General features: G+C 37.4%; 1 protein-coding gene and 1 long non-coding RNA gene across 17 annotated transcripts in view; one reads left to right on the top strand and one right to left on the bottom strand.

Annotated features, from left to right (window-relative positions):
* Kcnh7 (potassium voltage-gated channel, subfamily H (eag-related), member 7) overlaps nucleotides 1-20,631 on the bottom strand; it is a 490,878-nt gene that overhangs the window by 272,844 nt on the left and 197,403 nt on the right. The gene's annotated exons all lie outside the window — the stretch shown is intronic.
* On the top strand, nucleotides 1,926-19,907 carry Gm52513 (predicted gene, 52513). Its single transcript, NR_168334.1, has 3 exons — nucleotides 1,926-1,986; nucleotides 18,251-18,327; nucleotides 19,680-19,907. It is a non-coding gene; the product is annotated as a predicted gene, 52513 (long non-coding RNA).

Consider the following 20,631-nt stretch of genomic DNA (forward strand, 5'->3'; position numbering starts at 1 on the left):
TTTTCTTTTGAAATATATAGGATTTCAAGAGTTAGGTCTCCTTTCGCTTTTGTTCATTTTTAAGTTTTAGGACTGTCCTTGTATTTTCTTTGCACTTCTGTTCTCATATGAAATCACAGCACTCATCTCTAGATGTACATGGAGAGATCCAAACATAGATTCAAATAGTCTGATATTTTCATTGATATTCCTTTTGGGTTTCACTGTGAAGATATTTTAGGTATTTTGGCCCAGAGGCAAGAAGAGTTAGTTAAGGTAAAAAGTGCTAAGTATGCATAAGTGAAGTTAAGGCAAACTTTCCCTTGGTTTTGAAGAGACATTTGGCAGCAAGTGGACTAGAGGGAGGGAGAACTGGGGAGCATAGAAAAAGTTCTCTAATAAGATCCAGACATCATTGTCTCTGGGATAGTCACAAATTTGAGAGCCAGTGCAGGAGGAAGTCTCACAGAACTCTGAGACTCCAGACTTAGTGCACTTCTACTTTGGGTTACTTTTTGATGAGTTTCGATGAAAACCTTACTCATGATCATGCATATCCAACAAGGACCATCCCTAGGAAGGTGCAGATTCTAAACATTTTTTTTTCAGGAGAATAGGGTTCTAGAATATCACACCAATGGACTCACTCCATAGCAGACACAGGGTCACATGATATTCACAATGGGTTGTGAAAGAGAAACAGTTACACATCAGAGATCAGCAATGTTGAAAATGTAGGAAGAGAATATGGCATCTTGTTTTGTTTTGTTTTGTTTTGTATTGTTTTTCAAGACAGGGTTTCTCTGTATAGCCCTGGCTGTCCCGGAACTCACTTTGTAGACCAGGCTGGCCTCGAACTCAGAAATCCACCTGCCTCTGCCTCCTGAGTGCTTTGGAGGCATATTGTTAAGTTTTAAAAGGTAGCAATAAGATCCAAGCTCACAGAGCTCTGGTATGCAAACAACCACTGAGAGGTTCTGATTTCTTTTCTTTTGATAATAAATCTTCATTTCCTTCAGAACCAGCTAAGTTAGTTTTACTCATCCAGTTTATATCCTGTGTTGTCTTCAAGAAACATTGCCCTATAGACGCTAGGTAATTCTGATCCACTAAATGCCTGAACTCATCATTGATCCAGAAAATAAGGATAGCTTGTGAATCATCTTTAATCCTTCTAGAGGTGAATATTTTTAAACTTTATTAAGTCACATGTGGCCTACAGTTAAGTAAAACACATTGCTCTTTCCTAGCCTCAATTTTTGTCAGTAGTTTGAGAGCAAATTTATATTCCACTTAATATAAAAAGAGGCATAAAATTGATGACTTGGCTATTTTATCTTCATTTTACTTGTGATAAGTTTATACAATCTTGCCTGAGTTACTATTCTAAAAATTAGTTGTGTGTTTTCTTTCACACCTATGAATATTAGATTTTTACTTTTCACAATGAAGAGAGAAGAGTGTATTGTGAATCCGAGGTTGTTTTGTACGATATTGATTGATGCACGCAGTGGGGATTTTTCATGAGACAAAAGATTAAAAAGGAACAAAAATGTAATAATAGTTCAATTAGAAACCATTCTAGACAAATGAGAGAAGCAACACTCCTAGACACTACTCTCAGCAGACATGTGCTAGGAGGAACCACACTGTGGTTCATCAACAGACGCTGCAGTGCATGAAAGTGAAGAGTCAGGCAGGGAAGGACATGAAGCTTAGACGTCCAGATCTCCAGTGGCATGAGACATGAGTGTAAAGCAGCATCAAAGGCTGACGAGGAAGGTTCTCCACCTGCCTGGGGAGTTGCCAGCAGGCAGCAGGGCAGGTGGAGAACCTGTTAACACAAGGTTTTGCCGTCACTCAGAGTTCTGAAATCTGAAATTACACAGTTCCATTGGACTTCTAGATTCCCCTGTTTCCTCGGATACGAGCTTGTGCAAGAGAGCATTCTACTCATTGTATTCTTCAATCCTCAGATGTCAACTCAGGAAGGAGCTGAGAGAGATGGTGAGCTAAGAGATAGGAGATACTATTCAGAGGTGCTCGCTCTCTTGAAAACATGAGTATTGATTAAAGGACTAATGAAACCAGCTATTTATTAGTAAAACACTGAGTATTTAGAGTCCTAAGACTAACAAGTGCATTATTGTCCGTTAGTTAAGGGAGAAATGCAACATCAGTATCGGAGGGAAATAGAACTAGTTTTGTTTTTCTGATTTCGTTTTTTTTTTTTTTTTTTTTTTTTTTGGTGCATTTGAGCAAAGCATGATTTAAACCTGTAAATGTACTTTATAACTATAAAGGATGGATTTACGGAGAAGTAACAACAAGGCTGGAGAGATGGCACAGTGGTAAGTGTACTGGCTGCTCTTCCAGAGGACCCAATCAGCTTCTAGTACCCAACTGGTGGCTCATCACTCTATCAAACTCCAGTCACAGAGGATCTGATGCCTCTTTTGTTATCTGTGATCACTGAACACATATGATACACAGATACAAATGTAGATAAAATACCTACATGTATAAATATAAAATGAAGGAAAGAGAGAGGTGGGGGAGAGAGGTGGAGGGAGGTTCTGAGAGGGAGAGAGACAGAGAGAGACAGAGAGAGACAGAGACAGAGAGACAGAGACAGAGAGACATGTAGAGGCAGAGACAGAGACAGAGAGAACAATCTGCACATACATGTTTTCCCCTAGGACACCTGAAGTGAAATAGAGATTGAAATGCTTATAGGTGAATTGATGTTTGTCTGACTTCACAAGTACAGTTCCTATTGGTAAGGTTATCCAGAACTCTTTCAAACCCTTGGCATTCAATTTTTCTTCTCTTCAAGATGTGCTGGGGCAATGGTGGCACAGAACTTGTGGGAGTGGCCAACTAAGATCTAGCTTGACTTGAGCCTTACACCCTATACTGCCTGGATGACCAGGAAGGAGAGAAGTAGTATAGAACCAAATGCAACTGGCAAACAGGGACTGAATCAGCAAGCAGGAGGCCTGCATAGGTCTATACCAGGTCCGTTTAGGTATATTATGGTTGTTAGCTTGGTGTTTTGAAGGACTCCTAACAATGGGAGTTGGTGTGTCTCTGACTCTTTTGTTTGCTCTTAGGACTCTTTCTCTCCTATTGGATTGCTTTATCCAGCCTGATTTGTCTTGTCTCATTATGTTTTGTTTGAAGGAAAACAGGGGCATTGGGCCTGGGGAAGATGAGTGGTGATGGTAAGGGACATAATGAGGGTATGGGAGACATGGGGGGACAGGAATGGGGGAAGTGGAAAGAGGAAAAACTGTGGTCAGGATGTACTGTATGAGAGAAAAATGTATTTTCAATTAGAAAAAAAATTCATCAACGTGTCAACATGTACATGACTTTAAATTTCATCTTGCCCTCTTCACTTATACTGGGAAACTACAAAGAGCAAATACAAGAAGCCTACATCTTTCTGAGATTTTACATGAGGATTCTAAAAATCTCAGAAATTTTCCTTGCCTCTCAAATTGTGAACCAACTTAACTATTGTATACTTTACAATTTGTTATTCCTTACCTCAAGAATTGTCTACAAATACAAATACAATAATCATAAATAAGGAGGAAATTATACTCTATTGTTTACATAAAGTAAGTGACATTAAAATTATACAGCGCAAGAGATTCAATTCCCAACTTTAAATGAGGTAAGGTTTGTCTACATTGGTCAGGGTGAACTAAGTATGCTTTTGTTAAATTCTCTTGAGGTTCTTAGTAATGTCTCAAATGTTAGGTAGCAGTGCAAAAAAACCACATCTACCTTAATAATCACGTCATATTTACATTAGACAAAAGTATTATCAAGTGTTACTTACTTTAATTGTAACTACTTACAATTTATGCAACATTCTCTTCATATAGAATAGCTTCAAATAATTCATAGGTAGGCAGTAAAACAATGAAATTATTAAACTTACCCATTGCTTTATTGTTTTTCTTTCTTTTAAAATATTTTTATCAGCAAAAGTTTCTAGCTGTAGTATAGTCTATGGGAGTGATTATAATTACAAAAGCACATGCAAAAGTGTGCAAAGTGTCCACTCTCACATGCACTACCAAGGAAGCACAGCTTTTTCCCAGGAATCCTTGTGAGTTGCTTTTCAAGTAATTAACAAAATGATTTCTTGTTTCATACTTGAATTAGAATTTACTAAATTGCACACAGGAAAATTGCTGAGATGAGCTTCTACGCCTCCACTTTTCTCATGTTCCTCTAAATCTAAAGTATAGTGGAAATTAGGCAGATCTCTGAACACACCGATGATTCCAACAGTACAAAGACTTAACGGGTGTCTTTATCTTTTCACAATCCCCGTGACCTCCACTTCCCAAGCTTAATTTATGACTTATAAAATGAACAATTGAAACACAATTCACTGAGTTCACATGTATTCTAAGGACACAAAGTTCCTAATAAAATAATCTCTGTAGAATATGGAAAATATAATAGATATCTTAGTCTTCAACTGTGTTAGTTTTGGTGAGAGATAAGACTTGGGATAGCTACATATTTTAAGTTTACAAAAATTACACACAATTAGTTTGTTATTATGAGGTAGAGCAGAGCAGTAATCAGGACCATGGGAACTTTGAGTTATTATTCTTGTTCACCAATAACCTGTGTGGATTTGAGAAACCATCACTTTATTCTCTGTGTACCTTTGTCATCTGTAAAATGAGGCAGCCAGATTATATGATGCTTAAATCCACCTGCAGTTCTCTCACGCCAACATTTGCAGTCTTTAGTGTCTAATAAGGATTTGTGTTTTGATTTGTCTACATTTCTGTATACCAGATTGAAGCTTGGGTTTGGTGAACTTGGAAATGCAAATAGCATAGAAATGTACAGTCTGTGGCAGTCACTGGAACCACCTTCTGCGATGCTTCCTTAGCACTGGGGAAATATATAATGTTGAGAATGTGGTACACTTTGGCTTACAGAGGCAGCTCATTTGCACTCAGAAAAGCTAAGTAAGGACATGGTGGCACAAGGCAAACTGGTTGGGGGAGTGCTCAGGAGGCCCCAGTCTTACAAAAGAACCACAGGCAACAGAGATAGGTGAACCTCTCAGAGAAGAGGACTTTAATTGGTTGTCCAGTGCCAAATAGGCAGCCCTGAAAACATACATGCAAGAGAGAGTATCAGGACTCGACAGATTTTATTTAAGAATAAAAGTGCATATGCAAATACGTATACAAGTAATAACCATTAATGAACAAAGGAGTCATGAATTTGAAAGAGAATAGAGGGGAGCAGTTTTGCAGGGAGGAAAAGGAATAGAGAAACATGATTAAATTGCAATCTTAAAAGTAAACAAAAAGCTTAAAAAGTAACTAACACTAATTCTTTGCTTTTTTATAAAAAACAATTTCAGCAGTTCTAAAATGCCCTCCATATTTCCTCTGCAGTCTCTGCTCTTTTGTAAGTGTGATTTTTTTTTTTTTTTGAGCTGAGGTCTTTGGTCCTTGCTGTGCTAAGGGCCTGAGAAGTTTAAGGTTGGAATGAGAAAAAGTGTGAATTTAGGAACCATGAACCTGATAATCTTAGAGAAGTCAAATTTAAGAAGAATAGCCTAGCCTGGTATCATGAGTGGAGAATGTGGCAGCTTTAAGAATAGAGATATGATAGTATGCATAAATGACCTAAAAATTCTATCAGAGAACTTCTACAGCTGATAAACACCTTCAGCAAATTAACTCAAATCAGTAGCCTTCCTTTATACAAATGGGATGAGAAAAAGTACAGAAACAACACCCTTCACAATAGTCAAAAATAATATAAAATATCTTGATGTAACTCTAACCAAACAAGTGAAAGATCTGTATGACAAGAAATTTGGAAGAAGACCTCAAAAGATGGAAAGATCTCCCATGCTCATGGATTAACATAGTAAAACAGCCCATTTTACCAAAAATAATCTATGATGCAATCCCCATCAAAATTTCAACACAATTCTCTACAGATATGGAAAGAGAAATTCTTCATTTCATATAGAAAAACAAAAAATCCAGGATAGCCAGAACAATTCTCAACAATCAAAGAACTTCTGGAGAAATCACCATCCCTGACCTCAGTCTGTGCTACAGAGCAATAGTGATAAAAACTGTGTGGTATTGGTACAGACACAGACATGTTGATCAATGGAATAGGATTGAAGACCAAAAAATAAAACCACACACTATGAACACTTGATCTTTGACAAAGAAGCCAAAAATATATAGTGGAAAAAGGAAAGCATCTTCAAAAAATGGTGCTGGTCTAGCTGGCAGTCTGTATGCAAAAAAATAAAAATAAAAATAGATCCATATTTATCACCTAGCACAAAGCTCAAGTCCAAGTTGATCAAGGACCTCAACATAAAAACAGATACACTGAATCTAATACAAGAGAAAGTGGGGAAAAGCCTCAAACTCATTGGCAAAAGGGAAATTTTCCTGAACAGAACTCCAATGGCTCAGGCTCTAAGACAAGAGACAAATGGGAACTCATGAAACTCATGAAACTGAACTCATGAAACTCATGAACTCATGAAACTGAACTCATGAAACTGAAAAACTTCTATACTGCAAAAGACACAGCCGATAGGACAAATGGGAAATCTATGGATTGGAAAAAAAATCTTCACTAACCCTACATTTGATAAAGGGCTAATATTCAAAATATATAAAGAACTCAAGAAGTTAACATAAAAAACCAAATAATTCAAATAAAAATGGGGTACAGAGCTAAACAGAATTTACAACAGAAGAATCTCAAATGGTGGAGAAGTATTTGAAGAAATATTCAAAGGCCTTAATCATCAGGAAAATGTAAATAAAAATGACCCTGAGACAACCATATCAGGTTTCCATCTTAAAGCATATCATAGCATCAGTAACAGTGCCAGTCCTTGGTGCTCCCACCCAACACCCACCCCATGAAATGGATCTCAAGTCAGGCCAGTCATTGGATCACCTTTCCTTCAGTCTCTTCTCTATTTTTGTCCCTGCAGTTCTTTTAGACAGGAACAATTCTGGATCAGAAATACTGGATCCATTCATTCTGCTGGCTATCTGGGCTTCTCTCCTGCCTCCCCACCCCCCAGTACCTGACCCTATTCCCCTTTTCCCTCCTCCTCACTTCTCCCACCCAGGACACTCCCTTCCTCTGCCCCCCTTTATTATTCCCTTCCCCCTTCTAAGTGGGATTGAAGTATCCTCACTTGGGCCTTTCTGCTTGCTAAACTTTTTACAATCTCTAGGTTGTATTTTAGATATTCTGTACTTTTTGGCTAATATCCACTTATTAGTGAGTACACACCATGCATTTCCTTTTGGGTCTGGGTTACCTCACTCAGGATGATATTTTCGAGTTCCATCCATTTGCCTGCAAAATTCATGATGTCCTCTTTCATAATAGCTGAATAGTATTACAATGCATAATTGAACCACATTTTCTGTATCTATTCTTCATTTGATTGACATCTGGATTGTTTCCAGCTTCCAGCTATTACAAATAAGGCTGCTATGAACATAGTGGAGCATGTGTCCTTGTGGTATGGTGGAACATCTTTTAGTAATATACCCAAGAGTGGTATAGCTGGGTCTACAGGTAGAACTATTAACAATTTTAACAATTGCCATATTGTCAAAATTTCTGATTCAGAATTTGTTCCTGTCTAAAAGAACTGCAGGGACAAAAATAGAGAAGAGATTGAAGGAAAAATGGTCCAATGACTGGCCTGACTTGGGATCCATTTCATGGGGTGGTAAGGAGACACCAAGGCCTGGCACTGCTGCTGATGCTATGATGTGCTAAGGTGCTTTCAGATGCAAATCTGGCATGGCTGTCCTCTGAGAGGCCTTACCAGATGATGAGACAGATGCAGGTACTTAATGGCCAACCAAGGATTGAAGTTGGAGACCCCTATGATTGAATTCTGGGAAGCATTGAAGAAGCTGAATGGGAGGGCAACACCAGTAGTCTCAACTAATCTGGACCCCAGGGAGCTCCCTGAGAATGAAACACAAACCAGGCAGCATACACAGGCTCCTCTGAGGCCCCTGGCACATAAATAGCAGAGGACTAGTCTGGCTTCAGTAAGATGAGACATGTCTAATACCAAGAGACTCGAGTCCCTAGGGGAGGGGGAGACCTGGTATGTGTCTGGAGCACCCTCTGGGAGCCAAGAGAGAGGAGGAATGGGATAAGGAACTATGGGAGGGGTGTAGAGGCTGGATTATAAATAAAAAATAAAATAAAATAAAATAAAATAAAAAATGAATAGAGACGGGGCAGTTGGGGCCCATGCCTTTAATTCCAGCACTCCCAGAAGCAGATGCCGAGGGATCCCTGTCAGTTAAAGGCCAGCCAGGGTGAAACAGTGAAATCCTGTCTAAATCGATCAATCAATCAATCAATCAATCAAACAAACCATGAGATGGAAACTTCATGGAATCTATGAGAGTAACCAGAGCAAAGACTCCTAGTAATGGCACATGGAACGTAAAGAAACAAACTGCTCATATTCTGTAACCAGGCACTAAAGAATCTTATCTTTTAGTTTTATGAGGTTCTTTGTGTCAGTCATTGGCATTAGCCTGTTAGTGAATGGAGTCTTGTTTAGAAAGTCCTTTTCCAAACTCCTATCTTGTGAGATACTCCCCAGGTATTCTTCCAGCCATTTCTTTGGTCCATTTGGAGTTGAGTTTGTGGAGGGTTATAGATATGGATCTAAATTCAGTCTGCTGCCCAAACTTCTGGCTTTCTCACCATCATTAATCAAAGATGTGTTCTTTTCTTCAGTGTGTAGTTTCACTTCTCTGCCAAATATAGGATAGCTTGTAACCATTTGTTCTCATGGTTTGATCTTCTGATTTATTCCACTGACACTCTCTCTCTCTCTCTCTCTCTCTCTCTCTCTCTCTCTCTCTCTCTCTCTCTCTCTGTGTGTGTGTGTGTGTGTGTGTGTGTGTGCGCGCGTGTGCGCGCCCGCATGCATGTGCGTGCAAGTGTACTTGTACCATGATGTTTTTATTGCTATAATTCTGTAATAGAGCTTGAAAGCTGTATTCCTCCAGAATGTTCTTTGTTCTTCAGGATCACTCTGGCTACCTGAGGTCTTTTGTACTTCCAAATGAATTTTGGGATGCTTTTTCTTATCTATATGTGTGAGTAATTTTATGACAATTTTGATATGGATGGTTTTGCATCTGCAATGATTTGGATTGTTTTGAATCTGCAAATTGCTTCTGGTAGGATGCTCATTTTTACAATATTAATTCTTCCAACACAAGTACATGGAAATTATTTTAATTTGCTAGTCTCTTACTAAGTTTCTTTCTTTGGGAACTTAAAGTTTCCATTGTGGAAATGTTATAACTCTGTTTTTTTTGCATTATTTCTAGATCTTTGTTACAGGATATTGTGAGCAGGAGTGTGTCCATCATCTATTCTCAGTTGTATTGCTATTGGTTAATAGAAAACCTGCTGGTCTTTTATGTTGATTTTGTATACTGTCACTTTGCTGAAAGTGCAGACCATTCGCTGACGTTTTCTGGTGAAATATTGGGACCTTCAAATGGATAATGTCATATCATCAACTACTAAGTATAATGTGACATCCTTTTTCTTATTTGTTAAATTTAATTTCCTTCTCTTGTCTGATTTGATTTTTTTAAGATTTATTTATTTATTCTATGTGAGTATACTGTTGCTCTCTTCAGACACACCAGAGGAGGACACCGGATTCCTTTACAGATGGTTGTGAGCCACCATGTGGTGGATAGGAATTGAACTTCAGACCTCTGTGAGAGCAGTTAGTGCTTCTTATCACTGAACTGTCTCTCTAGTCCCCTCTTTTCTGATTTGTAATGTTCAAGTACTATATTTAAGAAGTGATGACAATGGACAGCTTGGCCTTACTCCTGATTTGAATGGGATTGTTTTAAGCTTTCCTTCATTCAAGATGACGTTGGCTATGGGTTTGTCACAACCAAGAAGCAGTCATCTTAGTGAAAGCAAACCCACAGCAGAGCAAAGAATTGTTTCTAGCTTTACATCTGACATAGTTAATATCCAGAATGGATAAAGAACTCAATAGACAAAGAGTCAAGAAAACAAATGACCCATTTTTTAAAAAAATGGGCTATGAATGTGAACAGTGAACTCAAGAGAAGGGGGAAATTAACTAATAAACATCTTAAAATGTTAAACTTCTTAGTAATTAGGAAAATAAAAAGATTAAAACTGATGTGAGATTTCATCTTACCCCAGTCAGATTATAGGGGATTAAAGGAACAACTGGCAACAAATATTAATGAGGATGTGTTGAAAAGGGAACGCTCCTATGCTGCTGTAGGGAGGCTGCACACTGACACATTTATTACAGAAATAAGTATGGGAAATTCTCCTAGAGCTACAAGAACATCTACCATTACCCCAGATATGCCACTTGATCTGTGCCCAAAAGATTCAACATTCTTCCATACAGATACGTCCCCATCAATACTTAATGCCACTTTATGTACAATATCTAGAAAATGGGATCAGAAGCCCTGCACTATATTTACCCTCCAGGTCCTACCAGGCCAGGATACCCCATCTATCTTGGCCTGCTGAATCTACTCTAAGCTTTCAGTACTCATATAAACCCTCACCCAGAGCCTAAGTCCACAACTCAGTATTCCAGCTAAGTCTAAAAAATTCTATGTGCACTCTGCTAATCTCCAAGCTTGGCTCAGGACATGAGTTGAACTTAGCTCCACTGTCTGCCAGTGTTTATTGCATCAAGTCTCATACTATACCTATACACCAGGACCAGGCAGGCCAGCACACCTGGTGCTCTAGCCCCGCCAGATGAGTCTGTTCTCTTATCCTCTAGTGTCTTACACTTAGTCTAGTTCTCTGAATGTGCCCAGGTCTCACATTCCTATTTCCTCAGCCACTGCTGCTCTATTCACACGGACTAGGAAGTGGAGTCAATCTAAATGACCTTCAACTGACAAATAGATAATGTGGATGCATATTTATATACATTAGAATTCTATTCAGCTGTAAAGAAATATGAGATTATGAGCTCTGCAGGTGAGTGGATAGAACTAGAACATAATATACTGAGCGAAGTAATCCATACTCAGAAAGACACATACAGCATGTTCTCTTGGATGTGGATCCTGGTTCCAAATCATTAGATGTGAGTGCATAACCCTGGGGAAACTTCAAAAATTGGGAAAGTAAAAATAGACCTTGGGAGGGAAAGAGAAGGATCTCTAAAGAAGGTTAAAGAAGGACACAGTTGCTATGAAGAGAAAAATGGGAAATAAGGCAGAGGTATTTTGCCTGGAAAGAAGTTAGACAGGGCAATATTAAGGGTTGAAAAACATGAAGGAGCACTGGGAAAGCCATATGTAAACATATTATTTTAGATTTCGCCAAGTTACATATATAATATAAGAATGTACGTATATACATACATAAATAATTTAAATGAAGTTATGTCATATGCAGTGATAATGCTTTCCTAAGGGCCACAGACTGTCTAACAAATATTTTAGTGCCTGGCATGGGCATTCTTCCTTTGAGTTTTTTGCCATGGGCATCCAAGAGACTCCCAAAACAATATAGGACATTGCTGCTCTCCTTGCTTGCCTTTCAGAACTTGAAGGCATGACTCTTTTGCTAAGGACAACACACCCTTTGAGCTCAGGACTTAAAGGAATTGAGCTAGAACTGATTTGCCAGCTGTCTCCCAGAGAACTAGTTCTCATAGCATCTCATGATGCAATGTAAGCTGCTAATTGAGAAAAGCAGCTAAAAGTCCTATAAAGCTGTAAACCTGTGAACCACAACAAAGACCACCATGACAATACATACCCAAGTGGACAATAGTGGGCACTTAAATCTCAGTGGTAATCAACAGTCACCCAATTAGACTTAAGGCCCACTCAATAAGACAGACATCATGTTGTATACCATAAGTCCAGCATCTTACCTGTGACAGGTAATATGGGGCCCTAAAGAGAAAACCTACCACCGCCTTTTCCTAAACCAACAAAGTTCCCAAATTCTTTCCAAATACTTATAGGTCTCACCCCTCACAAACATAGCTTCTCTGTGCACTATACAAAGACTATCACAGAAACCTATAACTGGTTAAAATATAGAGAGCAATTATTGTGTGCTGGCCATCCCAGCTAATACATCTACAACACAAACCCTATGCCTAAACCTTAATGAATATCATTGAAACAGCATAGAAGGATTATCAGAGTCTGAGGACCAGAGTGTCTGCTATGTGTTAGTGTCTTCAACAAATAACAGGAGCACTGGCTAGTTTTATGTCAACTTGACATAAGCTAGAATCATTAGAGAGGAAATGCCTCTCTAACACCCAGCTACATAGGCAAGCCTGTAGGACATTTTCTTAATTAGTGAGTTATGTTGGAGGAGCTCATTATGAGTGTTGATATCCCTGGGCTGGTGGTCCTGTGTTGTTTAAGAAAGAGGTCATAAGGGGCAAGCCAGTGAGCAGCACCGCTCCATAGCCTCTGCATCAACTCTTGGCTCCAGGTTCTTGTCCTGCTTGAGTTCCTGTTCTGACTTCATTTAATGATGAATTGTGATGTAGAACCACCATACACTGATTAAACCCTTTCCTCCTGAGGTTGCTTAGATCATAGTGCAATAGTAACTCTAAATAATACAACAGGGAGTTATATCTATGTAATCCTAACAACATATTTGTCTAAACAAGACCTGCGTAATAACAGTACATGGGTAATATTTCACAGGGGTCAACCCCTAGTTGAAGAGCTTCATGTATTTAATGGCTGCTAAGGCAGGAAGGATCAGCTTTCTCCAGGGTTAAATCTCTGATAGGCTATGCAATTGTTAAACAGACATACCTGTACCACTAACTAGACTCAGCAGATTGTATTTATATATATGCACATACATGTGCATGTGCGGGTGTCTCAAACAATAATAGTTGAAAAGATTGAGAGAAAGCAGGGTTCAACACAGAAAGGGACAGAGTGTGAGGTGGAAAGATTTAAATGAAATACTCATGTATGTAGTTCTCAAAAATCAATGTTTATAAATAGTGAGGTAGAACAGCAAAAAATTCATATATATAATATCTTCATTTGTTAAATTAATTATAGGAAACTAGCATACTTGCTTATAAATTTTAGATTAAATACATATAAAGGAATCTTTACTCAAAAACAAATGATCAAGCAAAACCCCAAGTACATTTAAGACTATATCCAATTTTATACTTTGCTAAATAAAATACCTAGACTACATTTAAAACTTAAAAAAAATACTAAAGATTTAAACTCCAACCTTTAATAAATTACCACATTTATTTAAAATTTTATTATATATTTCTCTATTTCTATATTCTCTATATATTCTTCATTACCTGTGGTCTATACAAATTTATATGTGTATGGGTACAGATGTTAATGGGCTGATGGCCCCAGCTAGTCCCAAACATAACCAAGTTGGCTTAATATCTGTGATTCTATCTCATAATCGCCAAGGTGATGAAACTTTCCACTCTAATAGCAATGTTTGGGGCACACTACTATACAGACTGATGATACAGGGCACCAAAAGCACAAGTTAACTGGATTTGAAGTCATCAGATCAAGTAATATAGCAATGACTCATTAACAATTATTTGTTTGCATTCAATTAATTTTTTCAGAAAATATTTATTAAAAATTCTAGCAAGGCTACACCACTCTTAGAGGCACTGGCTGAAGTAGAAATTTATAGAAATGTTATGCCTTTATGGGTATTTTAATCTTGGGCAGCCCTTGCTGAATATTCCACTCATTTGGCTATCCATTCATGTATTCATCCATTCCATTATCCTGTGTTAATTATTTATTGACAAGAGTCATACTAGGGTACTCAGCTCGGGCCCTTGCCATGGGAAGTGTGAAGGCATCAATCAAGAGAGTTATTCATCTTAAGAATACAATATTCTTCACTTTCAGATGTGTCCCAAAAGAAAGAAAATACCTGAAGAGATATGTGTAAGATCATGAACACAAGATTATAAAATATAAAATGCTTCATTCAATAGCTTATTCTTATCAGGAGTCAAGACAAAGGTCAAAGGTACTAGTAGAGATTTCTCTGAGGAGAAATTGATAAATCAATTAAGATTCTCCCTCAGGTTGAGGAGTTGGCTCATTGGTATGAGCACATGTTCTGCAAGCATGAGATCCTACTTTGAATGCAAAGGGTCCAGCATGGCTGGGCTTGTTAGATTTTGTTGTTGTTTTGCTTTGTTTTTTGTTTTTCAATCTGACATAAGCTATGGCTACATAGGAAGAAGCAACCTTATTTAATAATATGCCACCATCAGTTTGGTCTGTAAGCAAGTCACTCGGGCATTTTCTTGAATAATGATTGATGGGGGAGATCCCTGACCACCTTGGTCTTTGCCTCAAGTTTGCAGGTAGTCATAATCCATGAGGAGCAAACCAGTAAGCGCACTCCTGCAGTCTCTGCTTCAGTTTCTGTCTTTAAGTTTCTACCTTGAGCTCCAACCCTGTTTTCTCTAAGGAATGGGCTATGATCTGGATATTTAAGCCAAGTTTCTTTTCTAAACAGCTTTTGGTTATGATGTTTATCATAGTGATAGAAAGTGATATAGGACAATGGCTGTGTTTGTCTGTAACTCTACCATTCAGACATCTAACACAGATGGATCCCAAGAGCTGACTGGCTAGAGAGCTTAGCCAAATGACAGGCTTTTGGTTCCCTGAAAGTCTTTCTAAATCAACAATGTGGACATCACAGAAGAATAGTAGTTGGCATCTTATAATGGTCTCTGCATGAGCATGCACAGATACATAACCCCATGAATTCGTGTTCATGCAACAAGCACATGTTTACCCCAACTCCATGCATTCAATACAGTTTAAAACGAGCACAGATACCTCCTTGCCTAGAACACCAAAATTTTCTAGAATCCAGATCCATTTCTCAAATCTATCTCCTTCTAGAAATCCACCCAGAATAAAGGACAGACAATATTCGATGTATGTTTGATCTCTTTACGGAGATTACCAATGTAATCAATGCAATGTCATCTGAACTATTCCATGGAGTCACAAAGGAAGGCTAAGGAAATTATCATGTGGCACCCAGGCATCTATAACAGTCAACAATAAACATTTGGAGAAACAGTAAACTCTAGAAATGAACATTTGAAATCAGCAGAGAGATGCTTTATCAGACAGTGGATTTACGAATCAACCATATCTTTCAGAGGTGCAGTCCCTTGGAACTCGATTCTCCATTATAATTCAGCTACTTTTGTGTAAGTTACAGTAACATTCTAAAAGCATAAACATTGGTACGTGTTATGTATATACTGCATATTTATGTAAATAATTATGTAAAGGGCAGAAGACCAATCTACCCTCCTCCCAAACAGGCTCTACTTCATAGATTAGCATTTATAAAATTAACAAAACAATGAAACGATTCTATATTCTAAGCATTTAACAACTTAAAAGCTGTTGACAACTGCAATTATTCTTCAGATCCTGGAAGACATTTCACAAAAATTAAACTCTCTTGTTCATAAGTATATGACTTTACTATTTAATTTGTTAATGTTTATTTATTTATTTTATCTTTTTTTTTTCTTTTGGTTTTTCGAAACAGGGTTTCTCTGTATAGCTCTGGCTGTCCTGGAACTCACTTTGTAGACCAGACTGGCCTTGAACTCAGAAATCCGCCTGCCTCTGCCTCCAGACTGCTGGGATTAAAGGCATGTGCCACCATGCTCAGCTTCCTTTTTATTTTTATTTTTTATTTTATTTTATTTTGCCATTTGAGGCAGGATTTTTCCTGTATAGCTCAGTTTGACCTGCATTTTACTATGAAAACATTTTGGAACTGACCACATAATTCCCAACTTCAAGTGCAATATCCCATTGGAGAGAGATGAGGAATTTACATAAATATATAGAATAAGCATAATATTTACCAAAGTTCATATTTTTCGAATGTTTCTGTAACTCATACAAAATTAGCTGAACTATAATGGAAGATTAAGATCTAGATTACTGGACAGCTAAAATATATGGCAGAATGATTTTCTAATCTATTGTTTTATAGGTCATCTCTGCTGATTTTAAGTGTTGGTTTCTAGAGTTTCTTGATTTTCCCAATGGTTATTGTTGCCCATGAGAGATGCCTGTGTGTCAAATGATACCTTCCTTAGCCGGCCTTTGTGACTCCATGAGGGAGGTTAGACGATGCAATTACTTACTTCCCCGTTAAGTACTCTTCTTCCCAGAGTTCATCTTTGCTATTGACAATACTACTTCAACGTTTCCCTGCATTTACAGCTTACGTCCATCTTTAAGATTATTTTATGAATTATATTTTATTTTCAATTATTTTTAAATTGTGCCAGTTATTTCTTTATGAGGACTTCTGGACCCTTTTTCTGTTCATCCTACAATCATTAATTACAATTTTATATATATGTGTGTGTGTGTGTGTGTGTGTGTGTGTGTGTGTGTGTATGTATGTGTACACACACACACACACACACACACACACACACATATATAACCCCCTCATATGTTCCTCCCACATACTCCTTTTCACCTATTTCTTTGCCCAAAATGGATTGGAATTCTCTAATACCTAATATACAACTATCTGATCAGTTGCTCTTGGACATGTTTTAGAAACAACATTATATTATTACTATTTTCAGACAAAAGTCATACACTGGAATTGATCCAGCTCTGTGTTTTCTACTAACTTCTTTTCTCTACTTCAAATGTTCCCCCAAATAGCACGTATTTTTGGTCAGGGATACATACTCTTCTGGTTAGCACTTTTCTTAGTAGCCTTAATAGGACACTGGTGATTTTGAGCTTACTTGTTTCTACACAGGCACTTCCTTACTTTGTGTTTTCTTGCTATTCTACCGCCCCGCACATACCCGCATAAAATTATCTTCAAAATTAGAAATAAGTATGTTTTCTAAAGTTAAGCCCCTGCTGAGCCAGAACAGACAAACATTGTCATATATGATATTTCTTTTCTCTCCCACAGTTATCAGTGTGACTCTCTTAGTGTGCAATCTGGCAGAAAGAGGGGCTAGAAAACAGCTCAGGCAATTTTACACTGTCCCTGCTTTCTCTGAGGTTCGGAGTATAACACGTGCTTAGTACCTTTTCTCTGACAGTTCATTAGGTGCTGTTAATTGTGGGGCTTCACAAAAGTGCACAAGGTCATTTTCTACATAGGCATTTACACATGTACTAACTCATAGATTACAAATATACCAGAACATTATATTAGTGCTTACTCTGTACTGATATACACATGTATTCAAAAGATGAAAGAATTGGGTATCATTATCTAGTCATTGTTTATTTTTTCAGTAAATGAAATTTCATGTAAACTTCATTAGGAGAACCTTACAGTATAATATACAGTATGCAAGTTAGCTGTTGACTACTATTTTATCAAACTGAAATCATATAGTTACATATGTTAAAATACCAGTTTCACTATCCTCTTATCATCATTAGTTATACTCAGAATGCAAATATTTCTTTTATGAGAAAATGAACCAAAATACCAAAAGATAAAATAGCTATTAGAGGGCATTTTTCTTTTGCCACTCCTCATGTGTCTTTTTAAAGACTCTTCAGTCTAATTTCTCTCTTGATATATAGTTTGCTATTCTATTTCTGCAAAATGAGAACATTCTGTTCTATTCATTCTCCCACTTACTTTTAGAAACGGCAGAAAGGCTTAAATTAAACTCCTAAAGAATTAACTGCCATTCTTATGCATAGTTATGAAATATACAACAGTCTGTGGGGGATTGTTCCTAGGCATTGTGCCTCACTAGTGAGTGATCAGCAGTGCATTCATATAAAACATCAGCAGAGTGACAGCCCAAACTGGGTCAGGAAAATCCTTCCACATGAGGTTTGTAGGAGCCAGTGATGGAGAGTGAATAGATACTACCCACCCCCCTATAGTGGGATAGACAGAGAAACCGGAATCTTTGTCTCTAACATAATGTAACTATTTTGTTCATGATTAGAAAATCAATAACAAGTATTTCCAAATATGCCCTTCAAGGTTGGCAGGTGTTAAAAAGAACTTGCTTTAGCTCGTTGTTAACAGAACATTTGAAGTTACACAGTCTGTACCAAATTCTTCCCTAACTTCACTGTTGTCCTCTTGGCAGGGATTGGGTACAAGAACTGAATCTCCAGGTTTACCTTTTGTTTGGAAATTGACCTTCTAGATTGGAATGCAGTGATTGTATGTATTATATATGTACCATGAGTGGTTGTAACTGTCATAAAGTCAGATAGTCAGTCTCCTAGAAATAAAAATACCCCAATTCCTGATACTCTGAGAATCAAAACTCATAAGGAGTGGTCAAGTGGGATGTGTGCTTTGAGTCTCAGCATGGCATATATGATTTTATTTCACAAAAGTTTGTGCTTTGCATCATAAGATGCAAGCAAAGTTAGTCTCTTGAACTCATGATTATTTTCAATAAACAGTGATTTGCAGCAGGGCATGGTCATTTTCCATAACAGTAACCACAAGACTCAAAGATGGAGTCTCATATCTTCAGTTTTCCTTATACACTAACTATTATTTTGCGAAACTCTTTGCTTGGAAAATTTGCAGATTATAGTATGCTTTATGTCAGTTTTACATACCTAAATTGGTTGAATGCTAGCTAGCGTTTAAACATTGCTTAATCTACTGATACAAATTTACATTTGGATAACGTTTTTTATTTCACAGTTTTTCCTAAAACCATTTTGACTATAGAAATTTCTGTTGGATGTAAAATATTAGTACTGTGTGCACACACTAAAAAATTGCTTGAATAATTAATGGTCCTTTTACTGTGACTTAGCATAGGGATTTAAGTACATAGATTTCAGAGTTACCTGTACTTGGGTTCAAAGGTCCTATTTGTGAATTAAGTATGCCACACTTTATAAGTTAGATAGACTATTGGATTGGTTTTCTTCACAATGAGGAATAGTACTTTACAGAGCCCTAATAAATCTTAACAGAACTAATATCGATAAGGTCATCTTTTAGAGGTAGTATAGTACCCAGATCATAAATAGGGGCTATTGGAACAACCAAACAAAAACCTTATTCTTCTGTGCATGTGTTCTTGTTTCTTTCTTGAAAAACAGCTAGTAATAATGCCTAGAAGTACATAGCATAAAATCAGTACTGCCTTTCACTTTAGTCAATGGCCCCTTTTATTTACACATTCTCATTTTAAGTTTCCAAGATTCTACATCAACTCTATATACCATGATTATACTGTATCTATATTTGTCTACTTAACTTTCTTCATGGTTGTTATGGAATATTCCTAGAAAAGGAACCATAATTACGTGCAGTAAATCTTGTGATTGCCCTTGCTGGTGATATGAGTACCAGGTTTGAATTCATTGCCCCTAATTTTCTCTAATTCTAGAATCAGTAGTGTAATAATTAATTGAATCCTATAAAAAAAAACTTCAAGTAACATGGTAATTAAATTTTAGTTTAACCCTTTGAGTCCCCATCTCTTCTCTCTTACTAGTAGTATCCTGGAAATTTAACCCTATGGTTCTCCATTTTCTTTTACCTAGAAGAAAGAGGAGCATTGATGAAATGAATTAGCTGTGCAAACCCGATGACCTGATGACCCGAGTTTGATTCCAGGAATCCACAGTGGAAAGAGAGAATTAACTCGCTCACAAGCTTTTCCTTTAACCTCCACATGTGAGCAATAGACCATGCACACTGAAAAGCTCTTAAACACACATTTTACACTTGGATACACGCTCAACAAATAAATTTTTTTTTAAAACTTAAAAGAAAGACTCATTGCTTTATCATAATGCAGGTATAGTATCATTCCTGGCATGTGCTAAGTCTGTAAATGTCACTTACTCTTATATTTTCACTTTAATAATTAGTCGCCAGGAGGAGTCACATCGCTGGTGGGTGCTTCATTAGTTCAGTGATTCATTTGCTTTTGGCAGTGTGGGACCCAGTAACCAATACCCACTTTAACAGTCTTTTTTTTTGTTTTTTTGTTTTGTTTTGTTTTTTTGGTTTTTGTTTTTTTTGTTTTTTTTGTTTTTTGTTTTTTGTTTTTTTTTTTTTTTTTTTTTTTGAGACAGGGTTTCTCTGTACAGCCCTGGCTATCCTGGAACTCACTTTGTAGACCAGGCTGGCCTGGAACTCTCGGAAATCCACCTGCCTCTGCCTCCCAAGTGCTGGGATTAAAGGCGTGTGCCACCATTCCCGGCCAATCCCCACTTTAGAGAAAAGATACTTTGTAGACTTTAGTTGCAAGATGAATAAAGCAAAATTGGGAAACAGTAAGAAAAACATTCATCAAGTGTACTCACAAGACTGCCACACCACAGAGAGTCTGGCTTTCTATCAATCTATTATTGGTTTAGAATAACAGGCAGAAAAACAGCAGTCTTAAGAATTACAATAGGTACTTTACACTGATGGGAGAAAAAGTTGTAAGAAAAGGAAATAATAAGAAAAGTAATGGTGTTGAAACAGACAGCTCTTTGCATTGTG

Source organism: Mus musculus, chromosome 2 (genome assembly GCF_000001635.26).
Source record: "Mus musculus strain C57BL/6J chromosome 2, GRCm38.p6 C57BL/6J".
Taxonomy (NCBI): domain Eukaryota; kingdom Metazoa; phylum Chordata; class Mammalia; order Rodentia; family Muridae; genus Mus; species Mus musculus.